Raw genomic sequence first — 21,335 nt, 5'->3', positions numbered from 1 at the left:
GAATAGATATCTCTACCATTTCGTGGTCACTCTGCCCAAGACGGCTCCCAACCACCACATCTCCCACCAGTCCTTCTCTGTTTGTGAACGGCAGGTCTAGCGGGGCACCCCCTCTGCTAGGCTCACTAACCAGCTGCGTCAGAAAGCTGTCTTCCACACACTCCAGGAACCTCCTAGACTGCTTCTAGTCCAATTGTATTTCCAGGATATGTCCGGAAAGTTAAAGTACCCCATGAGGACAAGTGCTGGTGATTGAGCGACTTCCGCCAGCTGCTTATAGAACACCTCATCCATCTCTTCATCCTGGTTTGGCGGTCTATAACAGACCCCCACCAGGATGTCTGCCTTGTGGGCCGTCCCCTTGATCCTTATCCATAGGAACTGAACCTTATCATTCCCAGCCCTGAGCTCAACAACATCAAAACACTCTCTAATATAGAGAGCCACATCACCGCCCCTCCTTAGCCCTTCTGAAGAGCTTGTAGCCATCCATTGCAGCACTCCAGTCGTGGGAGTGATCCCACCGCGTTTCAGTGATGGCAACTAGGTCATAGTTTGCCTGCTGCACAATGGCTTCCAGCTCCTCCTGTTTGTTGCCTATGCTGCATGCACTGGTGTAGATGCACTTGAGTCATGCCATTGCCCTCACCCCCAGCCCTGGCATTGCTCTCCCAGGCTCTTCTCTATCAAGCCTCATTCCCCCCCTGTAGCAATTTATACCTGGTTTAATGTCCTCTCAATGAGCCTGGCCAGCTTCTGAGCTAGGATCCGTTTCCCCCTTTGGGACAGGTGGGACTCATCTGCAGTCATCAGGCCAGGTGCCAAGTAAATCGCCCCATGGTCAAAAAAAAAACAAAATTCCTACAATGGCACCAACCTCTCAGACATGTATTTATCAGCTGAGCTTTCCATGTCTGCTCAGTATCCCTCCCTGCCACTGAAGGGACAGAGGAAAACACCACCTGTACTCCTACTCCATCTACTAACCACCCCAGTTCCCTTAAGTCCCTTTAGATAGCTTTCAGGCTAAGCCCTTATCTAAGCCCTTCAGGCTTCTCTCAGCAATTTCATCGCTGCCAACCTGAATTATCAGTAAGAGGTAATAAGCGGAGGGGTAAACCAGGCCAGAGAGTTTCTTGGTAATGTCCCTGACCAGGGCCCCAGGGAGGCAGCAGACTTCCCTATGGGTAGGCTCTGGCCGAATATGGGGCCCTCTGTTCCCCTCAGAAGGGAGTTGCCTATGACCATTACCCTTCTTTCCCTCTTGGTGGAGGCAGTCTTGAGGTGTGGAGTCGACTTCCTTGTCCTTGACAACCTCCTGTGTGGACCTTCCCCCACATCCTCACGTACCCATCCCTTGAGCTCCAGGACCTTTTTCCAGTCCTCTCCTTCTCTTAGCTCCCCTCCCTCTGCCCAACAGCAACAGGGCAGAGGGTCAACAGGTATTTGGGGTGTATCACCCCCATGCCTTTCTCGAAGGCATGGCAGGGAGCTGCTCCACCAGTCTAACTCCTGCTCACACTCCCTGATGGCCCTTAATCTCTCCACCTCCTCAGTCTCTCGCGCTCCCCAGGGGCCGCCTTTGTATGGCCAGGGCACTGCCAGCTCCTCCCGCACCTCATCAGCCACCCTTGCGAGGGCTGCCGGGCCCTGGCAGCTTCCTCAGCTGCCTCGAGTTGCCTCAATGCTGGAAAACCCCTGCCCGCCTCGACCCCCTGCTCTGCACACAAGCAGCACGTGACTGCCTTGGAACCGATCACCTGGTGAGATTTCAAGACGTAGATGGGAGAAAAAACAGATGAGCAGAGCATAAGACTCTCTTCAAGGTATCTGGGAGCCTGGAGAAATGAGCAGAAGGCGAACAGACATGCAGGAAGAAAGCAATTTGCAGATTTATACCCACTGTTGATATGAAGAGTCAATGGCATCAATGGAGTAATGCAGGTATTGTCTGTCCCCAGGAACTGGAGAAGCAATGTAGATATATCATGATCTATTAAAGCAATCTCAAGAATAAGGTGATGATTGGTTCTGTTACAGTTTTCTTTCTAATTATCAGTGTTTTACTCATCTCTGAAGTCCTTTGGGAAGTGCAGAAGGGACCCAGGTCATTGCATTTGTTGGGTGTCCCATGGGTGCAGCAGCACGGGATGCAGGATAAAGGAGCATGGTGCAGAGCGAGCCACCACTGCTAGAGGAAGAGTATAAAACATGCCGCCTTATTTTCAGCTATTTTCAGTTCTTAAAAAAGCGTCGACCTTGATGGCAATCTCCATCCCCAGGAAGCCAGCAGGCAGTAGGCAAAGTCTTTCACAGCTAAATAGGCAGAAGTCACCTAATGCATGCTCCAGCAGAGATACCAGGGGCTGCCTCTGACTCACACTGTAATATTTAAGCTTGATTCAGGCAATTTTCATGTCTGTTGAGGACTTTGTTGTTCTGTTACAACAGAGAGCAAAACTACCGGACCCATTTTTGAGAGGCAGTGACAGCTTGTACCTCCTTCCCATGAGATGGGGAGTATCCTGCCCAGTCTGCTGTGCACATAGCACACATCGGACCATCCCAGCAGCGTTCTCTTGCCCTCCCAGACACTCTCAGCACATTGCCAGCTACCAGCTTGGAGCATGCTCTCAGCTGGAAAGCAGCACATGCAGGCCTGCAGACACCACTCACCTGCATCCCAAGACTGAGCATGAGAGCCTCGTGCCATGCAGTGATGCTCAGCCTCTCTGTTTCCCTTGCTCCCTGCTTTTCCAGGACCTTTGGGAGTGTCCATCCCTGCTGATAACCCCAGGGAAGAGAAGTGCTGCTACCGTCTGCACTGATGCTGGATAGCAATTGATCACCAGCCAGGTTCATTTACTCCTTTATGAAGCAATTTATCAGACAGCTAGGAGACAGTTCAGAGAAACCAAAAGGATTCTGTTAGCATGGTACTAATGATTTGTCACTTTAATAGAAAGAAAGGAGTGCAGGAAAACAAGTGGTTTCCCCATGAAGCTTCCATCCCACCTGCCTACAGGGCTGAAGCAGCACAGTGGACAATGCAGCTGACTTAGCCATGAAAATTCAAATCCACAAAACACAGAGCCAGAAGGCAGTGACAGGTGCTGATGTGGTGGAAACCCCTGCAGCCAAGCCAGGGGGACCACTGCCACGCTTTGCTGAAAGGCATGGGCATCACGAGAAGTGGGCTGCAACCAGAAAGGTGGACCGTGCTCCCAGAGCAAGTTTTCCTAGAGACCTCCTCAGCTGTATTTCGCTGTCGGGATGGGAAGCCTAAAGCTTCAGTGACCTTCACTGGGAGCTGAACCTTGCTGAAGTTCACCTGAAGGAGCTGCGCACAACCAAACTGGAAAGTTGGGACTTGGTGGTGCAGAGGTGTTCAATGGATGGGCAAATCCCACACTCCTAAAACCCCCGTAATAATTAAATCCTCAAAGAGCTGCTTGGATGCACAGCGTAGGCAGAAGTGGACCCATCCCATCACCGTCCCCAAGGAGAAGGGAAGTGGGAGCTTGGCAGGGAAGATTCTGCTTGCAAAAAGTGCCAGACTGTGCTGACGAATTGCGTGGGGGCATTTGGACAAGTCTGTTAGGTACTTAAGAAATTTATTTAAAAAGGAGCGAATTGGGCTGGGTGAGCAGTTGGGTTCTGCAGGGGGAAATGTCAGCTTGGAGGGCTCTGTGGGTCCTTCTGCACCTGCGGTGTCCATGTAGAGCCCTGTCCTTCCTGCACCATGCTTAGCCCCCACAAGGCATCGCCTCTACTCAGCCTGCTTCCCCCAAACCTCTGAGAGTATCCACCCAGTCACCTGGAACTAGTTTTAATTACTAAAAAAAAATAATACATAAAAATTAAGGAAAGGGTGTCCAACACACTCATGTTGCATTTAATATGGATCAGCTGCAAGACTCACCTAGCCAAGGGGAATATCTAGGAGTAGTCCCAATGCAATTACAGTGATGCTTCAGCAGCAGGAACAACAGCACTTTTGTGGCCAGGAACAAGGAAAAAATCATTGTAAAATCCATAATGTCAGTGGTAAAGGGAGTGCAGCCAGAAGCCAAGGCTTTCCAAGCAACGAGGACTTGGGTGAGAGCCAGAGATGCCTTGGTAGCTCTGTGCAATGGGGTTCAGAAAGGCAGGAGGAAGAAAAGAGAGGACAGATTATACCTGTTCCTTGCTCCATCCAGCTCAGCTTCCCCAGGAGGCAGAAAGCTAAAGTGGGTTGGATGCCTTAGCTGTGAGAGGGAGCAGAGGCATGAGCTCAGCCCCCGCGTCAGCATCGCAGGGATCAAAAAGGAGGTGAGACGAACCTCATCTACAGCATGCAGGGCTGGCCAGTGCAGGAAAGTAGAAAGAAACATGTGCGTGTGTGTGCATGCAGGTGTGCAGCTGTTAAGTGTATGTGCATACGTGTGTGCATGCATGTGACCAGGGAGAGTGGCTTCTTCGGAGAAGAAAGTTTTTACTTTACTTATACAAACACCCTTGAACTGCAGCACAGATGCCCGTGGCCATGCAGCCTCTCAGCCTGATTCTCTTGCACAGTTACCACATCCTTCCCTCCCCAGCTGTAAGGACACTCACAGCAGCTCTCTGCTCTCTCTTTTTCACACTCCTGCCCTGCTCCCATCAGGCTGTGGTTGATGTTTTTGCTGTCCTCACCTACAGGGTGCTGGTCCCCACCAGAGACATTTGGACACTCGTAAGGAGGAGAGCAGCTGGCTCCTGTGTACTGGTGTCCCCATATCCCCGTTGTTCCCATCCTGACCTTCATGGTGGGGACGGAGTAATGATATTGATGCACTCAGCCTCCCCCTCTCCCTGCTGCTTTCATCTTGGCACCTTGGCAGGGGGCCTGAGAGCTTTAAAAGGCATCAGCTGCAGAAGTGTGAAGGGCAGGAGAGACCCTGCAAAACTCTTTCCCAATAAATGTAGAGAAACAAATGCTCAACACCACCCCCACCAGACTCCCCAGTTTGCAGACTGGCTTTGAAGGCTGAGCTGGTCCCTGCTCGGTTCAGCAAGACTGTGTGAAGGGCAGTTTCAGAGGGTTTCTCCCTTTATCCCCCATTGGTAAACAAATAGTTGCTGGAGCTTACAATGATTACCTTTAGAGTGAAACCTACCGAGTCCATGGGATTCTCCGAGCCCTTCTCTTGCGAGGAAACCGGGGGGCTGATGCATCACCCCCAGCATGCTGGCTGGTATCCCAAGGGATATGGGCAACTCTCCACTTTGTAGGGGCAGGTTTGATGCCCTGGGGGCTCAGCAAGACTATCAGGACATCCAGAGCAATAGCAAAGTCTTGGTTGCTGTTGCTTTCTGTGTTCCCTCTTGAAGAGGCAGCTAAAGGTCACCTCCAGGGAATGGTCACCACAAGTGACTGTCCTAGTTCATGGCTGGGTTTTTTAGCCATGGATTGCACCTCAGCACCAGGCTCCTAACTGGCTGCAGTAGGTTCTCCAGGGAAGCCTTCAGAAAGCAGCAATGGTGCTGCAGATGTGCTGTTTGAGGACAAACTCTGCTCCTGTAACAATTCATGGTTGGCTTTATCACGTTTCAGTAAATCCAAAGATTAATTGTTTTATGTCATCTTCTAAAAGATATCGTCACTTCATTGTTTTGGCCTGCACCACCAGCCCTCAGTGCTAAAGGCTGGTTCAAGCTTTATTATTCTTCCATCCCAGTGAGTATCTTCACACCCTTGATCGGCAGCACAAACTCCTCAGAAGAGCTGACTCTGGTCCCAGGTTAGTTTCGTTATTATGCATCTTTATCAAATAGGGTTCATTGTGGATGGGAACTCAGCTAATGGGGAGTTTTCATGCAATTAACTGGTTTTGTTGAGAATTTAATCAGTTTTGCTGCACAAACTGACTCCTGAGGTTAGACCTCTCAGCTGGATGTATACAAATAGGCCACCATTTAGGAAAGCCCTTTGCAGGCCTTCAGGGGAGTAACATCTGATTTTCATTTGTATAACACATTTCAAGCCGTAATGGTGCTAAAGCACTTTCTGAACTCCTTCCTTAGCTGGTTGCCCAAAGCAATCCCTTCACTGTTGGAGCTCCTCTGAGGGCTCCCAACAGCCAGGGGATGCTCCTCCAGGTGTAGAGGAATCTCTGGTGGTGCCTTCAAATTTTTGTCCCGTCACCACTCTGCATGCATGTGCCGATGATGTTTCCTCGGTAAGAATATCTGAATTGTGATGTTTTGATTCCAATTGTGGCCAGACATAATGCTCTGGCTGATGCCACTTAAGATACTGAGTTTATGGTCCTCACCTGCCACCTTATCAGATGGTAGCTCCATAACCTGTTAGACAATGTAAGAAAATTTCCTCCTTATGTCCCTGGGGACAGAAATGCCAAGCCTTAACGAACATGCATGAAACCAGCAGAAGACAGAGCTGTGATCCCACCTCTGCAATCCCACCTCTGCAAAGCCCTGCTCTGACCAACCCACAATGTCCCAGTGTCCGTAAAAGCAATGCCCAGCTCTCCAAAACCAGCTACGTGTTTCATTTTCCTAATGAACTTCATCCAGATGCTCAGTAAAGTTGCAGTAATCATGATGGATATCAGGGAAATTTGGTAGAGAAACACTTCATAAATCAAAACAATTAAAATAATAACAACAACAAAACGTTAACATTCAAAACATAGGTAACCTTGATTTTACACCACACTACATTTTGGTTGTTGGTTTGCAAGCACCCAGAAAACAACAGCTCTGTACTGAAGACATTAATTTTCGTTACAAAGTTCCAGGCAGTGAATCAATTTTACCTGGGTTATGTTCAGCTGAAAAAAAAAAAAAAAAAAAAAAAAAGGAACAGTGGTGCAAAACTGGACTGCTGCAGCGGCAGGTGGTGCAGACCTGCCTGGCTCATCACGTTATCAAGCCCCTTCACACCCATTTATTTTGCAAGCAGCTGCTCCCAGCTCCTAGATGCTAAAATCTCTGTTTTCCAATGAGTTTTTCCCTGGGAAGAGTCTGTGCCTTTTGCACCTGCTGTTGGGAAAGGCTGAGAGTGCACGGAGCTGCTGCACATCCTCGGATTTGCTGTTTGCCTTCTGATAAGAGGGTGTTGACGTTGGGTTGACCTGTCCCTTTTCTCTGAGCTGGACCCTATGAACACCCAGGGCTATTAACAACCCAACATACACCAGAAATGACTCATACCTGAGGTATAAAGAGGAAGTGCAGAGATAAGCTGAAGATGTTTAAGCACGACCGCGTGGTTCATATTGGTGGATAAAACCAAGGTATTCTGGAGAAGGAAGGGTGAGACCTTTAAGAGGTTGCATCAAAAGTTTGTGATTTTGCCCCACTTCCAGGGAACCCACTACTTCCTTGGGATCCTGGTGATGAGGGGAAGAGAGCAGTGACCTGCTTTGGAAAGTCCCATGGTAGTAATTCTATTTAATTGTGCCACAAAGGAGAGGAAACCCTTGAATTCCTGGCCCCAATCTGGAGCCAAACCCATCCCAACCATGGGGCTCCTGCATCTCAGCTTTGGCACCAGCTTCATGGAGCGAGGCTGTTCCTTGAAGCCCCAGCATCTCATCATTCCATAGGAACATCAGCGCTCCCTGTTGTTTCAAGCAGGTTCCCAGATTCTGTGGAATCCGAGAAGAATAAAAATATATAAAATATAAATATAAATATAAATATTTATAAATATATAAATATATGTGTATATATAAATATAAATATATAAATATATTTATATAAATATAAATAAATAAAATAAAACACCTTGAAACAGTGCTCAAAGGGCAAAGAAGGAATAAAAGGGACCAGTGATTCTGTGTGAACAACCTCATGCTTTTTATACATCTTGAGTATGTAGCTCCAAGCTCCTGATTTCTCTATGGCCATCAACTCAGGGACCGTGGGAATGGAGCACCCCAAAATGAAGCAACAGCATTCATTGCAGCGCATCAGCATTATTTCCCTCTTAGGGAAAGGAACAGAAGAGAGAGAAAAAAGAGAAGGGGATAGGAGCAAATAAAAATAAATAAATAAATAAAATGAAAACATTAAATGACTGCATTTTCATTCCTGTAATGGAAATGGAAATTTTTTCAAAGGCACCCAGGCTCATGGCTGCAGTAATACAGCAAAAGCACACAAATCCCAGCAAAAGCCTCCCCATGCGGCACGCAAAGCTCTCCCTCCTTCTCAAACCCCTCTGTCTTTGAAGGTAAGCGCCGTAAAAGCACGCAGGTCTGCTGAACAAAGGGAACGGCTGCTCCAGGTGATCAAATGCTTTTCCTGGCCAGGAACAAAGCAAATCAGGCTAAACAAGGCAACGCAGATGGCATCCTTCTGATGAAGGTGCTGTGATAAAACAGCAAGGTCTGAAACATTCAGCATGCCCCAGGGATGGGTTCCCAGGCTCACAGCATCCTGGGGCAGCTGCTGAGCTGAGGAGGGGGTGTTGCTGTCAGCAGGCTCTGAAAACCCACCCAGGCATGGCAGCAGAGCTCGGTGGTGCTGCCGGGGAGGCTGGTAGCAGCATTCATCTTCACAAAGCATGGTCAGACTGCAGGGAAATTTTTGTTTGTTTGTTTTGCTTTGTTTTTCCCCATTTCTAGCTCATCCAGGCCATGCGAAGTGATGGTTTTGTGCAAGGCTTTTGCTGGTATGGAAGTACCCCAAAAGCAACATGCTGCTGAAAGATGCTGCTCTTGCCCCTAGTGCCTGGGGCAGGTTTGGTGGCTTGTCCCCTTATGCTGCTCCACTGGCAGCCCTGCCTGTCTGCACGATACCCAAGCAGGATCAGGGGTGCTTCAATGCAGGTAGAAGGGGGACAGGAGATGCAGGAGCCCAAACTACCCCATCTAAATGGGAATGACCCTCTTGATACCATCCCAACTTCCCTTTGCAACCCTGGTGCCATGAGCCCTCCCAGAGTCCTGTTCCCTGCTTCACACCAACGTACCTGATCTGAGATGAAGCAAGGGAAAATCAACTTATAAACCCAACAATTTATTCCATCAATGTCTGAACTGATTAGTGGGAAGAAAATTTAAAAAAAAAAAAAAAAAAAAAAAGAGCTGGGATTAGGGGCTTAATAAGGGCGAGCGTTTAGTGCCATTTCTCTTATTCTCTTTGTAACAGTCGTGCTGGCAGAGCTGTTACGGAGTTAGGCTGATATTAGCATTACAGCATTATCCCCCATAGCAGCGTTGGCAGTCCCAGGGGCTGCATTAAGCACAAATCTCTCTTGCTGATGGCAGGGCTTGACTACGTGTTGAACCCTGACTGCAGCAAGCTGCCCATGCACGGGGTGAGGAGAAAAACAAGCCTGCTGCCAAAATGGTGCAGCATCCTCATTAATATCCTCCAGGATCTTTCCCAGCTCACAGCCAAGGATACCTGAGGAAGAGAAACTCCAGAGAGCTGCAGCTGGCAATGCAAACCTCCACCATGCTGCAATACAGCCCTGGCATTCTCCCTTTTGTGGACAGGACTCATGTTCAGGCTTTGCAGTTTTAGCTATATCAAGATATATGGATGTCTACTTCCTTTGCTTCATCCCCTAATTTAGCAGTTCCATCAAAAATGTAATTAAGTTTGTCTAGCATGATTTGTTCTTAATAAACCTAAGCCGCTCATGGCTCTGCTAGTCTCTTGGTGTTTATAGCCATTAATATTTGCCCAGCAAATTTGCTGGGATATGAAATGAGATTCACATAAACTTGTATATATTATCTAATTAATAAACAATACCAAAGTACAAGTAGAAGAAAATGAGCATTGCCCGGCGCTCAGGCTTTGCTATCTAATTAATTCTGCTGCTCTGCAGGACTGGGTGCCAGCTTCTGATGCAGGCGGTTGCTGCAGGGGTGCTCCAGCATGATGATCCAGAAGGGACGAGGAGGCACAGGATGGCACAGATGCTTTTGTGCCTCAGACCAAAGCCCAGGTCCTTTTGATCCTCAGAAGCAAATGTTGCCTGGGGGCAAGGAGAAGATGTCCCCAGCAAGCCTCCTCCTGGCTCCATTGGTCTCCCTGTGGCGATCAGTGGTTCAGGGACTTCCCAAGCTGCCAGGTGCCTCCACACCATCAGATCCGATAGCCCCGTCCTCCAGATCTCCCACTCTGAGATAGGACCTCTTGTCACGACTATGAGCACTGCCTGCTCTTCTCTCTGCTAGATTAAAGCCCACTTTGATGCCTTCTTTTTTTTCACTCTGAAGGTAATTCAACACCAGAACCAAATCATTTCCAATCCCCTTTACTGTGGCGCCAAGCATCCTGTGCTCTTTGCCCCAAGCACTTTTAGGAAGTGCACCATGGAAGCCAGTTTCCTGGAGATGTACATCTGTTTTCTGTCCTATATCCCACATGGCAATGTGATCCCATACCCTGGACTCCCAGGTCTTCTCCTGCACCTCTGCATGCTGGAAATGAAGGTCCCTCCGGCTGCTGCTGTGCCAGAAAGCCTCCTTGAGCATCTGTGGAACTGCAGCAGCCAGCAGAAGGTCACTGGCTCCTTTAGAGATTGATTTCTGGAGAAATCAAACACATTGATGGCTAAAAGGATCTTGTTTATAAAAATCATTAGCCCCATAATACATTAAAATAAATGTCAACATTGGGTCACCACATATTGTGAGGGGAGGTAAATGAGCCATTTGCCCCCACTGCCACTGCAGGACCCTTCTCGCACCCTATAAATGCCTCCAGAGAAAGTTTAAATGAAGAGCAGGGATGGCTGAAAAATATAAATTTGGCTGTTTTTTTGATGGAAAATTAGCATTTCAGCAGGATGAAAAGGCACACGGTAAATGAAAAGCCAAAAATAACACATTACAGGAGAAGGTCTTGCTTCCTCAGAAGTTCAGGTTATTTTCTTTCCCAATTAAAAGTCCACATGTTCTGCAGGTGCCTTCCACATCCAGCCTGGTTCTTGCTGCAGGCTTCAGATGTGGGATGGGGAAAAGGATGCTGAGATGTGGGCAAACCAAAAAACACAGAGCCAAGCTTCAAGGACAAGATATAGAAGCAGGATTACTTCTCCACAAAGAAAACACACAAAAAAAAAAAAAAGGAAAAAAAAAGGGGGGGGAGGGGGGCTCTACTTCTGTGAGCTTTTCCATGAAGCAGACCAAGGGCACCCCCAGATTTTGAAGATCTGCCCCCAGAGCCCCACAGGACGTCTGCAGCCCCCCTCCCCTTCATCACCTGGAGCCAACACCAGGGGGCTGCTCCATGCTCTCCGGGCAGCCAGTCCGTGACAATCCCCTGTCTGCTGCATTTAAAGGTGCATTTATAGTACAAAGTAGATGTTTACAATTTATAATGGTGTTCCAATTATGGGCTGGGAAAGCGCCTGGAATCGAGCCTGTCTCCATTATTTATGGGCAGTGTAATCCTAACCCAATAGATACCTCTCACGAAGAAAGCTAACATTTTTCACCGGAGCACTGAAAGCAATACTTCATGCTAATAGAGTCTGTTATCAGAGGGAAATAAGCCTGCACAACCAGCTCACCGGCTCCCCAGAGAAGAGCATCTTAAAGCACAGGGATGCTGAGGTCCCGATCGAAAAGCAGCATCCTTGCCGTGCTGACAGCCTCTGTCCTAGTCCCTTGTGCCCCACAGGGTTCAGCTGGGAGTAGCTGCAACTGGAGATTGTTTCACACCTCCCTGAGAGCAGTGCTGCCCACCTGTACGGGGGGATTTGTCTGCTGGATGCGACACCAGCTCTCGCAATGCTTCTGCTGACAAAGCCACGCCTGGGGGTAGTAACCGTGTCTCGGTCTGTGCCTGCACAGACTGGCCCAGGACAGATTCCTCTAAGCATCCTTGTCCAGAGTGCACAGGCTGATGGGCCTCTAGCGCAGAGAATATACACATATAAAACATCATTTCAGCTCCTTAAGGTCCACCAGGACCTAGATGCTCGAGTAAATGCACTCTGCTTTCCTCAGATGGCTTTCCCCACTCTTCCCCCAAGGGGATGTGCTGGGCTGTGAGAAGAGCCACGCCGGTGGGGCAGTCATCTGCATCTCTCTCTTGATGACCTTGATTTTGCATGACAAGCTGCATACTTAATTAATTAAAGAAAAAAACTCTCCATTCCTTCTAAAAGGCCATTATTTTAATTTTGACAGGTAATTACAAGAGAAGAAGTGATAAATCTTCCTGAACACTGTTTGTCTTTAGCAGAGGTATTAATTATGGATGCTTTAAAGCTATGGTTGGACATAGCTGAAGACATATCAGTGGGTGAAGAAGTGCTCAGGACCACCTTGAGCATGACTTCCTGGTGGGCAGCTCCATCATCGGGTTTCTTTCTGCACCAAAGGAAGGATCATGCTCTTCTGAAGCTCCATACCATGAGCAAGGGATTGAAACAGCTAAGCAAAATTCACTAGAGAAACCCATAATGGCATGACACACTTGGCCTCTGGAACTCATTGCCATCATCTATCATCTGGCAGCATTTAGAAAGGGATCACCATTTTAGGCAGATAATAAGAAAATCCAGAGTTATACCAAAGGGAAAAAAACAAACAACAAAAAAAACTGTGAACTGTGGAATTAAGAGAGAGTCTGATTTCTCATGAATTGTTGTGCTCAGTGCCTTAAATCTGCATCCCACAGTAACACCAGCTCCTTCCTATGTCCTGTAGAAGAGGCCAACACCTTGCTCCTTGGCCGACTGGCTGCTTCCAAACTCCCAATCTAACGGCCAGGTTCTGCCCATTTTCCTCTTGGGCAAGGCCTTAATTTGGGCTGCTCTTCTCTGTTCGACGAAGAATCACCACAAAAGCTGTAGGACCTCCACCAGCCCTCACACTGCTCTGCAGTTTGATGGAGTTCAGTGACGAGAGGTCCCAGGTCCCGCCGTGGTGGGGACACTTTGTTGGTGTGCGCGGGGAGAGGTTTTCATCGCTCCCTCTGACTGGATGCTCTCAGTCCACCACTCACGAAGACACCGGACACAAAACCAGGGGATACTGCTGTGCAGCTCCTGATAAAATTGTTCAGCTTCAGAGAAAATAATAAATCCTGGAGCCAGAAAGCAAGAAACATGCTTGAATCCTCAACCTAGCTATCCCACGTGTAGTGGGCAGCTCAGGCATCCCCTCGCCCCCACTGAACATCAACCAGCAGAGATGAGACACTGCTGTCCTCATGACCCCATGTCCTGAGGCTTGCCAAAATGCTGGCACGCCAGCAAGGAAAGTGTTTTTTAAGATGCTGTGGCTGAGTTATTAATTGCTTATCACATCACCCGCTGCTCTAAAGGGTGATTCATTTTGGTTTCAGATAAACCCAAGCCACCGAAGCACCGGAGTCAGCCAGGGAAATGCTTTCACTCAGAGCTAGCATGGGAACAACAGCTTCCATGAGCCCGGATTGCCTTGGTCATGAGCCAAACCAGCTGCTAACATGCAGGTAGCATGCAGAGGAGTCCAATTAAGCAGTCGTTAGCCTTTTCTGACATACCAAAGCTATTTGCATCCCTCAGCCCAGGAGCTGCGCAAGCAGCTGCTGCAGTGCTGGTGGACAGGACTCAGCTCCAGCAAACCCAGGTGGCTCAGAAAGCACCCCCCTGTCCCACAGCCCCCTCCTTGCAAAAAAAAAATAAAATTAATTAACTAATTAATTAAATCAGTGGAGACCAGATGCCCTCTCTTTGGTTTCTACATCAGCTTTCACACTGTCACACTGCAGAGAATGGGCTCATCCCCTCTGCACATTGCTCCTTGTCCCCAAGCATCCCTGTGCATGGACACTTGGGGAGGAAGGTCCATGTTCGCTCCTGCTCCATGGGGAGAGCCCATCCTGCACCTACACCCAGGAGGAGGAGCAGCAGGGTGAACCAGCAGCAGCAGCGCCAGGCACGGTGACAGCAGGACACGGGGGACAACCTCCCAGACAAGGTCCAGCCAAGCAGTTGCCAGCGAGATGGTGGCATCCCATCCTGCTCTTGCTCCTCACCTTTCAGCTTTCCCTGACTTCCCGCCTGGCTCTGAACAAGCCAAGGCACTCAGTGCATCTGGAAGTGTCATTAGCCGGATAATTTGCACACCCTGGAGTTGGAACTGTCATTAATAGGGCAATTTGCAGAACCAGCAGTAAGTCGGTTAGAGTTGTCGGGACGTCCAACCAGTGCCAGTCGGACAGGCAGGTCAGACCCCACTGTTGGCTGCCTCCTACTTTTTCCATTCTGCCCATGAAGTCCAGCCTCCACAGAAGGATTTATGTTGTTCCTAGCTGTCCAAGCTGGAAACTGCTCCAGTAATTAGTCAGTGTTAGACCAAAGCATGTGGCGGGGTTCTGGGTGCTGCAAGGGGGTGTTGGCTTTGGGATAAAGACCCAGCAGCATCCCATTCCCGTTGACTGATGGAGAAGGGCTCGGCTGGAGGGATCTGCTGGACTGCACATAGACAGGAGCCTTCCAAAGCTCATCTATGCCAGCATTTGCCCCAGCTGCATGTTAGGGGGGAACCAGCTTTTACAGGCTGACCACACATTTGGGTGCAGATCCAGGCAAATCCAGGCTGGTGGAATGGGTAATGTGGCACCATAACAGGGTGATTGCACCCCCTTGGAGGCCCTGAGCTGTGATCTCAGACCTGCTGAAGACTCGTCCTGGCATCACATTGCCACAGAGGGTTCCCCCCCACACCCCGGTTTTGAGCACCAAATTCTCACTTTTACTGGAAAGCCAAGCTCCCAGCCACTCCAAACAAAGACTGTTGCCTCCAGCCCCAAGCCAACTTCCCTGCCCCTCCGGCAGCCCTACAGCATCAGGTTTCTGTGCTTTCTTTGCCAGAGGGCAGGTACAGCATTAAGACATCACAGCAAGCCCCAGCAGGCTGGGCTGGAGCCAGGCTCCTGCACTAAATGCCGGCCCTGTCAATGAATAACCTACAAAGCACCAAGGGCTCTATAGCCCAGCTGTCAGGCACATGCATCTATTTTGCATTCACCCAAAGGAAAGCACATCAAAAATCCACTGCAAACGGCTGTGCAGCCTTTATACGTGCCCAGGAGGAGCCCACCCTGGGTACTCAGAGACGTGCCCCAGGGAGGCGTCACTGCCCTCGTGGTTATTAGCACAGCAAGGGATGCGCTGCCAAAGGAAACGTCCCTGGGCGCTTGTACTCTGCCGTAATCGTACTGGAGTCACTTTGTTGTTCTTTGAACAGCCTTGGACAGAAGCAAGGGAGAAATCCAAATTATTAAACCCCTTAATCACTTCTTGTCACCGAGCACAGGGAGAAATGACAAGGCGGTAAGCGGCAGGGACAGCTGAGAGACCCAAGACAGGGTGAAGATGAGCAGCCAGGGAAGGTCCCCAGTGGACCCGGCCACTTCGCCACGACCTGGGCAACCACACCAGGTCTGTGAGACTTCCAGGGGCTGCTCGGTCCCCACCTCTCACTCACGTTTTTTTTGTCCCAGTGCCCACCTCCACTGCGAGCATCAGGGGGACAGCAGCACTGCTCTCCTGTGCAGGGCCGTTATCGGGATGCGAGCGCTGAAGGCTGCAAGACGGCGAGACATTACTATGGTAACGGGACTGCCGCGTACCTGAGACAGCCTGGGAGGATAGGGCCTCCATAAAAAGAGCAGAGAGGTGCAGAAAAATGGGAGACCTGTTCTAACTCCCGCCTGATGGAAGCAAGCACCGCGCTGTCACCCAGCCTGAATATGGGATAAAACGGACGACAAAACCCTGCTCAGGAAGGAAAGACAGACACGGGACAGCCGGCAACACCCTACGGGGTGGGAAACTAGCAGAGAAGCCAACAAGCTGGTCTTCACTTAAGGAGAAGGTGTCCCCAGGCTCATCTGCTGCAGAGCACATTAAACCAGCCTGGGTACCAGCACCAAGGAGGGAAGAAGGATCAGGCAAAAGGATCATCAGGTGGTGAGAGAAATGTGGTTTGAGACCCATGGGTACCCTGGAGGGTCTGGGAAAGGTACAGCTTGTCCCTTGCATGGGGACACCTGCAGACACGTCCCGTGGCTTTGAAGGCTTCAATTCCCCACGTAACCCTTTGTTCCTCCGGCCACAGGTTCACAGGAGCATCCGATGTTCAGTCATTGGGACCAACCTTCTTGGCAGCTCAGGCCACTCCATCTTCCCAAGTTCCCCAATAACTCACATGGGAATGAAACATCTCTCTGAAAACCATCGAGTCTCCGCAGGAAAACCCACCCCTTCCCTAAGAGGTTTGCTCACATGGTTAATCACCCTGCCTGCTTGAAGCACAAGCCTTGTTTCTCATCCAGTTCCCTCCTGTGTCTCTCTCCACTGGACACTTTGCTGCTCTAGAGATGCTCACACTGAAATAAAGTCACCTCACAGCCATCTTTCTGAGGAGCTGAATGGCACAAACTCTCTCCCCCCCCCCAGTCAGACATTTTCTCCTGTTCATCCTTCACTGGAGGAGCAGCATAAAAGAACCTATCCTATGCTCCCCTTCCAACGTGAGATGCTTAGTAAGTTGGTTTTATTCTCCTCACCTGCACAAAATTGCTCACACAGGTGCTTCAGGGTTTGCAGAGGGGGCATTTTTATCGTTTAGTCATCAAAGGTTTTCAAATCCCTTAATTATATGCAATTCATAGTGGTTTGAAGAAGCAGAACAGCATCAGCAGCTTCTGTAACAATCGACACAAAAGCGTCTTCCAAGTGTCTCTTTTATGTGGTTTTGCCCATAATCGTGGCAGAGAGATAAAGTTCTGTAATTTATTTCCACTAATATAGTCAGGCAGCAATTGATGTTTTTATGAGGGTGAATATGTCTGTGGGATGTGCTAATGTTTATAGGCTGGTAAATTTGATTTATATAGAATAGTCAGTGTTGCTATTGGTAAAGACCCAGTGTTTCCAGGAGAGCTAATATGATTTGCATTGATTAGATTAATATCAATTAAGCGCTCTTTGGTTTGCAGAGCACAGATGGGTGATTTCCACCTGCTCCAGCCCCAGCAGACGAAGGTGCTCTTTGGTTTTGCAAGCACAGAGCAGGTGTTTGAGTTGAGCAAGAACGAAGCAGAAGGGATTTTGTTGCTCTTGCTTTGCTGGGTGTCCCAGGAAGCGATGGTGTCCGAGGCCCAGAAATACAGCTCTGCTCACACAGGAGGAAGTGTTGGCTCCTAAAATGATGCAGTTTAATGGTAAGGATGCAACATGGGCATGCACGTCAGGGTGCAGGACAGGACCATCCTCCTCACCCCCCACCCCCGTCCGCAGCCAGGGAAGGTGCAGAAGGGTTTTCATGGCTGTGGCAGCACCATTTGCATTCATAAACCATCCCATCGTGGTGGTGTTTCAGTGCCCTCTTGTGCCCAAGCACGAAGCGTTTGTGGAGGGGCTGATGCTGATGCGAAGTCCCTCCAGTGGCAACGGGTGGTTTGGGGAAGAGGGGAGGTTTTCCACTGGGATCAGCACCTCTGGCATGCTCCTGACCTAATGCTATCCCGTGAAGGGATAAAAATGAAAAGAAAGAGGGGGAAAAAAAAGGAGAGAGAGAGAGAGATTTAATCTGTTTAAATACCAGGTGCCTAGGAAGGTGAGGGTGGCTTGGGGTCACTGCCTGTGCAGACGGAGTACAGTGGGGCAGCCCGTCGCTGCTGGAGCGGCATGGGGGGAAGCGATGGGGCTGGAAATGATGCTGGAGCTCTGCTGGGGGACCTGGCTCACCTGCCAGCAGGGGTGCAGCTTCCCAGCTCTTGGTATCTGAAATTTTCAGCATTAACAAGTGGTTTTAAGCCGATACTCTCAAAGCTTCTTGGCTGAGACGTGCCGCAAAACAAGGGATTTGTGCCAGCTCCATCCCACAGTACCAAGTGCCACGTGGCTGAGCTGCCTGCCGAGCCCAGCCTTTGCCACCCAACGCACGCGGACAGAGGGGACCAAGAGCAACTGTCCCCAGCCTCCAGGCAGCGCGACCCATCCCAAGCCCATCACAAAACCCTTTAGCAGGGATGGAGTTTGACAGGCTCCAGAGTCAGCCTGAAAGCTTACATTCACTGAACAACGACGCCGCGGTGAGATGACAAATTAAATCTCATTACAGCCCGGAGAAGGTTAAACTGGAGTCATCTTCCCAGCATCGGTTTAAATCCCTCCTGACAAGGAAGCCTTCCCTGCACAGGTAAATAATTTAAAACCTGGTTCCCTGGCTGATAACTCAAATCCTGATCGTGTGTGTTGTGGGCAGGGCTGTGTCAGGGCTGGACCCAGACGGAGCTGGGATGGATTGGGGCAGGCATGTGCTTACAGGCACTCATGGCTAGATGGAGATTTTGCAGCAGCCAGCTCGAGAATCACCTAAAAAGAAAGGTTTCTTTCCAAAATGAGAAGCACACCTGCTTGGGTGGGGGGGTTGGTGACCTCTGAGCCTGCTTGCCACAGCACCTGCATGGCTGGGAGACTTCCAGCAGCAGCCAGCTCAGGCTGTGGAGCCCTGAGATGTAGAGGGGCACCACGAAGCCCGTGGTCCTACAGCCAGGAGGGGAAATCATCCCTAACGAACAAATGGCAGGGCTCAGAGCGGGACAGAGCAGGCTCATACCCAGCCGCCTGCAAGATGCACATGGCTGGAGGCTGCGGGTGCGATGTAGCCCCGCAGGGTCTTTACCTGGTGACGGCGTGATCCCACGCATGGTGGGAGAGGGCTGTGGCCCCTCTCTTTGGCTTCTTCTTGCACATACGGTGATGTGGTAGAAGATGTGGGATCCAGCCCAGTTGTGGTTTCTGTCATTTTTTTGACAGACACGACCTGTACGCCACCCAAACAGCAGAGATCTGCCCAGAGGTTCATGCAAAACTTTCTCCTCCCTCTACAAATATCCCCACAGGCTGGGAAATGCTGCGGCCACCGTCTCCAACCCTGCCACATGACGGGAGCTGGGGAACCTCTGGAGGTTGTGAAAAGCAATGCTGAAAGATAAGAAAACCATCCCTTAGCTGGAACCTTTTCCTTCATTTTTTCCAGCTCTCTCAAGCCTGACTCCAACATGCTCTGCACTAATCAGCTTGGAAGAATGATTTAGTTGTTGTCATTCATCCTCCATCCACATCTCCCTCTTCTGCTTCAGTCCCAGGAGCTCTCAGTGAGGAAGCAGTGAGCTCCCTGCTCCTCAGCTCAGGTTGGAAGTCATCAGCTCAGGTCCGGATCAGATGAAGCAGAGGATTGCTAATGCTGGAAGAAAGCACAAGGTGTGAAAACAAGGTCTGCAGCCCTGAGAGCAGGGTTTGCCACTCCATCCTAGCAAGGGGACCCTTCTCAGCAAAGTCAGCCCTTTATCTGGCTGAGCTGTTCCAGCTCCTCTCCGTGGCAAGAGAAGGGAGGTTGAGTGGTGACGCCCAGCTTAGGACTTCAGAAACCACCACACCAGGGAGAGATGAGAGCCTCAGGCTCCCAGCTGGGAGACCTACACCTGAGGGAGGTGGCCAAGGAGAAGGTCCAAAGTGGTCTTCACAAGGTGTCCCAAAGGTAGGACCTCCTTGTAAGCTGGGCAGGGGCCGTTCCTTGTGTTGGAGCTCAAATATCAGTGGGCTGAACTTTTTTTTAAAAAAAAAAAAAAAACAACTGCTGGGCTTGGAAGACTCCTTTTCCTCCTGGTCAAGCAAAGGCAGGTTCTCCATTTGCAGGAGATGTCAGCCTGGGGATGTCAGCCTGCACAGCCTTGCTGCTTCACCAGAGCTTGTGTTCGTGTCCCACTTGCGGGATACCCACACAAAGGGCCCTTGGTCATCAGTCCAGACCGGGTCTATGGCTTGTACCCGAAAAACTGCTTCAGTCCCCCAAGAAATAAAACGTAACTGGTAGAATTTGCAAAATCTGGATATTTTTACAGACTTGTGCAGTCATCTTGGCCTTTCTTTGACACAACCAAGGCTGCTCACCGAATGATATTTTTCCCTGCTGCCTTCCTCCGCCACCCCTGCCTGTCTTTCCATCTCCCGAGAGTGTGACTGTGATAAGCTAAATATCTCACTTCCATCCCCAAAAGCACAAATTGGCCACTGGCATGGATTTGCAATTTATATGTTAATCGTATCTGCCTCAAGGGACTGTGCTGACCTCCAGACAGGGAGGTTTAATTGAAAGATATGCAAAAGATGCTCCTGACTTTTCATCCAGAGAGGAAGTTCCCTGCAGTCTGCGCTAACAGGCAGCCCGTCCAGAGCAGCACCAAACCTCGTCTGTGCTGATGAACAGGGCCTCACTAATTAGGCATCAGTTTGTGCCACATGATAGGAAAAGAAGCTGGGATAATTACATTTGCTCCTAGTCGGCAAGGAGAAGGTCTTTTAATCAGCATCCTCTGCGCTTTGACCCTGTGCTAATGATCTGGCACCTGGTGGGTTAGTGGAAAAGTTCAAAATTTGAAGAGGAACTCCAGCAAAGTAAGTGTTGGGGCTTCCACACCTCGGAAAATGTCACAGGGGGAAATCAAACTAGTGTCAGAGTAATGAGAGGAGGTGGCGTGGTGCTGGGAGGGTACCGGAGTTTGCCCAAAGCCCAGTGGGCTCCTTATCAGCTCCCTGAGCAGAGCTTGCTGCGAGCACCCCGTGTCCCATCAGCTCCCCTGGCACCTCCAGGCTCTCAGCACTAAGGGGAAAAGGAAAGCAGGATTTTCCCCCTGGAGATGAATTGAAGCAGGGAAGCAGCGATCAAGCTGCAGGATCTCTCAAGCAATAAAATGATTGCAAAGTGCACCCATCGTGGGTCTGGAAACCCCCAGGAGATGTTCCCGTGCAGCCTGGCTCTGCTTAGCAAGGCCGTGATGCATCAGCAGCCTCTGCCCCATAGAGGGGGCACCAGGCCGGCTGGGATGGAGCATTTACCACCGCAACCGTGTGGAAAAGGTGGGAGAAAAAGGGAGAAGGAGCAACTTGCAGAAGGTCATTCAGCTGGCCGTGCTCAGCTCCAAGCCCTGGGGATTTCTGTGTGCTCACGGTAAAACAACAGGAACAAAAAATGCGCTGGAAAAGCAATAAAGCTGTAATCCTCCCAATCCTCGCCTTCTCTCCCCGCAAGCCCATAGTTTGTGCAAGGGCCCTGCAGCATCACGGCAGGACGCCTTGTACCTACTGACTGCAGAGCACACATGCAGGCAAATTAAATTGCTGTTGTGCTGGCATTTCTTCATTGTAAGCCTTTTGTTTATCTACCTTATTTCCCCAAGTTTATTTGGTTTTAGTGGCATCTCTTACATTTCAGCAAAGGAAAAAAAAAAAAAAAAGGACAAAAAAAAAAAAAAAGAGGTGATGTTTCTGTCTCTGGTTTCCTTCCTACCAATGAGCAGGAAAAGCAGCCCTGAGC

General features: G+C 49.8%; 2 long non-coding RNA genes across 3 annotated transcripts; one reads left to right on the top strand and one right to left on the bottom strand.

Moving 5' to 3' along the window:
* Positions 1-9,155: 9,155 nt before the first annotated feature.
* LOC308181444 lies at positions 9,156-16,465 on the bottom strand. Its single transcript, XR_013941465.1, has 2 exons — positions 16,235-16,465; positions 9,156-13,044 (listed from the first exon to the last, which is right to left on the bottom strand). It is a non-coding gene; the product is annotated as an uncharacterized lncRNA (long non-coding RNA).
* Positions 16,466-16,527: 62 nt separating this feature from the next.
* Positions 16,528-20,721, top strand: LOC308181443. 2 transcript variants are annotated; one of them, XR_013941463.1, is made up of 3 exons: positions 16,528-17,175; positions 18,078-18,155; positions 18,776-20,721. It is a non-coding gene; the product is annotated as an uncharacterized lncRNA (long non-coding RNA). The 2 variants fall into 2 exon arrangements; XR_013941464.1 differs by having other exon boundaries at positions 16,530-17,175; positions 18,999-20,721.
* The last annotated feature ends 614 nt before the right edge of the window (positions 20,722-21,335 follow it).

This window comes from Anser brachyrhynchus (assembly GCF_964034855.1).
Source record: "Anser brachyrhynchus genome assembly, chromosome: 22".
Classification (NCBI taxonomy): Eukaryota; Metazoa; Chordata; class Aves; order Anseriformes; family Anatidae; genus Anser; species Anser brachyrhynchus.
The sequence above is the reverse complement of the archived record's forward strand: the minus strand, read 5'-3'. Positions and strand labels throughout refer to the sequence as shown.